Source organism: Octopus bimaculoides, chromosome 2 (genome assembly GCF_001194135.2).
Source record: "Octopus bimaculoides isolate UCB-OBI-ISO-001 chromosome 2, ASM119413v2, whole genome shotgun sequence".
In the NCBI taxonomy this organism is placed as follows: Eukaryota; Metazoa; Mollusca; class Cephalopoda; order Octopoda; family Octopodidae; genus Octopus; species Octopus bimaculoides.
The window spans coordinates 160,274,821-160,279,419 of NC_068982.1; positions in this window are offsets into that span (position 1 = coordinate 160,274,821).

Genomic DNA, 4,599 nt, shown 5'->3' on the forward strand with positions numbered 1-4,599 from the left:
TATATATATATATATATATTTCCCCACAGGAAAACTTATTGACTGGTATCTTTTGGAAAGCACTTGAGTTGACAGAAAAGCAGGCTTTTTTCCAAAATGTTCGCAAAGAGTACATACTCAAGTAAAATCAAATACCCTATCGTTATCAGAAACAGGGACATTGATCCAGTCTACGGCTTCAGTAGCGTATTACTATGAACTGAGTGTTATATGTTTCACATCAGAAAAAAGATTTAGTATGTGAAGTGTGACATATGTTTGTTGAAATAAGTCTGCATCGGTTAACCATCGTTACAGAAGACACAAAGCTATATAGGTGTGTGCGTATGTAGATGTATATATGTGTGCGTGTGCGTATTTCTGTGCATATTTGTGTGTGCGTGTGTGTGCGCGCGCGTGCATGATGTTTACTGATTTGGGATTCAGTAGTACCAGTTTCGTTACTTTATGAAATCCGTATTTCTTTGCATAAATTTCAATTTGTTTTAAAAACATATTCCTCTTATACGTAGAAAAAGTTAAAATTTCATTTTGGAATCGGTTTGTTACTCTATTTGTTATTAAAATTCTATATGAAAATATATTACACAATGATAATTTGGTAAGAATTAAAGTGTGATAAATAAGGTATAAAAGAACCAATGACTGTTATATGTATGAAATGGCCAAGGAGTGGCCCTACTTGATTGTATTTTCTCACATTTAGCATTGAATTATGGAGAATAAGTAGATGAAAAATGATATCGCGTACTTATTTATATCTCTCAATTTCAGTTATAATGTGTGTATGTGTGTATGCATGTATATATGCGTATATAATTGGATAATTGTATTTATATACATTTCCATGTGTATATGCGTGTATCAGTGAGTATATGCATGTGCATGCTTATTTTTTTGTATGTGCTTATATTCTAAAATGGTATGATGTCGTCATTAAAAAAGTTCAGTAAATGTTAAATTGTAAAATAAAACAATCATATTAAGTTTTCACTTTAAATTTCCTTCGTAATGTATTTTACCCACTATATAATATTACTAAATATGTATCTACTTTTATAGGCTTGTTAAAGGTAATATAAATGTTTATGAGATTTTTGTCGGTTTGTATGTATATGTGTCTATGCATATATGTGCATATATGATATTTATTTTTGTGGAATTGTAGAATACATGATGTTATAATAACATTATGATTGAATATTAAAGTTTAAAACTTTATAGTACATATAATAAAAGTATTTTATAGGTACTATAAAATTCTAGTTCCTAATTTCCGGTATGGAAACTAGAATAGAAATATATCTCAGCGGTATGAACATTTTAAAATCATTCAATCAAATATTTCTACATATATCTTGAAGGCAGTATAGAGATGATGAAATAAAATTTAAGGAAGGATAACAAAATTTTAAAAAACGCTCATGAGAAATATGCGCAAAGCTACAATCAACTAGATGAAAGAATAAAATAAAGCAAGCATATTTGGTTGCAAATGTAAAAGGAACTTGCTTAAGATAAATCAATACAAATAAAATATATAATATTAAATCTTGAATGTTTTTCAAAATACATTTAAGAATAATGGAAATTTGTAACGGAACGTCCATGCTTTTGAGTAGGACAGCAAGCCATTTCGACTGGATTTCTAAATATATTTGGAGATTAATTGAAATTTGTGACAGAACCCCATGCTTTTGTTGAGGCTTGTAAACATAGTAAGATTAGAAATAACTTGCGTTTCCTTCTTTGCTTAAGTGTTAATGCTATCACAGCATAGGATGAGCCTGAATTCAAGGAGTGTTATTCTTTATAATTGTTTGCACAAACAGAGTTATTTGCTATGTACATATCATACAACTAGAAAAGCACTCGGAGAGTGCAGACCTCCGAGAAGCAGCTCCTTTCCACCCATATACACGCATGCTGAAAATCGCCCAATTTCCCAGACCCACGCCGGCAAAAACATAACCTCCTTGGCGGGGTTAAAAAAAATTAACACAGCCATATGATTTTAACAAAAAAAAACACTTTAAAAATAGGAATTACCTGAAGCAGTTATAATAGCACCATTACCCGCCCACCACAACCAGCAGCACGTCACCACACCACTGGTACTACCACCATTACTACAACCGCCCAGCATGAGCAGAACTACGACGACCACCACTACCACTATATCACAATCACTACCACAACTATGCTACCACTATCACCACCACCACAACCACCAACATCATCATCAGCATTGTCATTGATTCCACTTCAACCACATACACCGCCATCAACGTTATCATGACGGCTACATTGACAGTCACTTTCACCCCACAACCAGTATAACCACTACAATACCACCATCACACAACTAACTACGATCACCAGAATCAGTTTCTTTACACAGTTGAAAATCCATTATCCAATACTCATGGGAACGAGATTGCTGCAGATTTTTGATTTAACTAATTTCAGACTGCTTTATTAAAAAAAAAATTGCATCTACAAAACGGAACAGTTTGAGGATAGAAACCAGGTCTAAATACAATACCTTATAGACATACTCTGAATGTAGTTCTATATAAATCTTTAATAATTTCTTTATACTCAAGACCATCAGAAATGTTAAGATATCAGCCTCTACCCACGCTGTCATGCTTTGATTAAAATATTACAGCATAGATTAGATTACTTAGATAAGTTTCGACCGAAGTTGACTCAGGTCATGTCTAATTTAATAGCACTACCTGGAAGAGATACACAGTCAGCTCTGGGGAACCGTAGCCCATTCAAGCAGAGGTTTATTGTTTTCAGAGACATATTTGGGAGTGGGCGGTTTATCTGGTAGGGATCGTTTGAATGAATTGAAGTCACTTTCCTCCTTTATGTGTGTCTGACACTATGTTGAAGAGAGCAGAGCGAATTCAGGTGAAATAGTTCTGTCATAGTGTTGTGATACGATACGAACATTTATGTAGTGAACGGATGGCACAAGGGCCAAGCCTCGAATTTTAAAGATGGGCAATATTGATGGAATATTTTCAACATCATACAGATAATATAGAACTCACAGCGGCGGTAGAGGGAGCAAAACCTGAGCTGTTTGAGTCGATTCCAATAGTCAAGGCCTATCATGTCATCTTCTACAGCCCTTCGCCAAGCAGCTCATTTAAGATAGATATGCGAGTAAAATTACTAATAAAGAAACGAAAATAAACTTTGGAAACAGCAACGCCACCATAGGTTAGGTGGAAAAGATGAACGTGTTTTTAAGGGAGATAATCAAAGAACGTAACGTAATACTTCATGTAAAGTAAACATAACAAAGGAAAAATCCATCAAGAATCCATAAAAATTCACGGATCTCTACCAAAATTTCATCATCTTTTTCTTGTGTCATTACCACTTTTCCTGCAAGTGTCATCAAATCCGTTTACCACTTTTTGGGTTATTTTGCACACAGACGGACAGACGGACAAACCAACGCCGATGAAAACATAACCTCCTTCCTTGGCGGAGGTAATTAACTCACAGAATATTTTTTCTAGAAGTGTCAGACGCTATCGTATTCTTTGTTTTAATACAGTTTTGCTTTTGCTATGTCATTTAATCTCCTTCTTAGATTGCCTCGTGCTTGTGATGTTATAGTGTATGATATACAGCATTATAATTAGAGCGAGTTTTGGCCGCATTTAGTAAGTTAATGTTATTTCTCTGAAATTAATTCCATTACAAGTTTTTCATTCCTTCCTCCCGATACTTTGTCTTTAATATTATAGTAACTTGGAGTTTTGAACATTAATTATCATATTGTTTATAATTCAATAGGAATACTTTTTAAAATCTATTTAATCTGCACGTTGTTTTCATCATCTGAAAATTCTTAATAATAGTGTAATTTTTGAATAGATATTTTTTCATACATTCAGTTTATGCTAGATAGAAATAGAAGGTAGCACCGTTCAACCAACTTGTTTGATTGTCTCACTCTAAGGGATTTCAAATTTTAAATATAATCAACAAATTAGAGATTAATTCAAATTGTGAGAAATAGAAAATTCAGTATAAGTAGAAACCTTGTAATTTCGAAAACGAATAGTCACAGTTAGAAATTGTTATATTCAAAGGATACTCTAGGAACATTTTGCTTTCTATTTGAAAACATAATCTCTGTTAATTGATGTTTCTCAAATCATTATATATCTTATATGATACTCACTTATATTTGTATTTATTTTGCACTGACTTCACAGGTTGATACCAATAGACAACAGCATTCCTTCCTTCTATTTTTGTATATATTGATGTCTTTAGGGCTAACTGACTCAACATATTACATCTATACAAGACCTGCACTTAAATATGAAATGTATCCCAAAATGTTGAATTTAACTGATGTTCTTAACGTTACGCTCTTTTCACGCTGCTTTAGATTTATAACAATTATTTTTACAAAGGGAATATAATCTGTGATTTCAGTTTCTTGTGTATAAGGGCTTGTCACAGAGCAAAACATTAAATTCACTGCAAACTTTATATATATATATATATATATATATATATATATATTACACACACACACACACACACGCACACATATATATA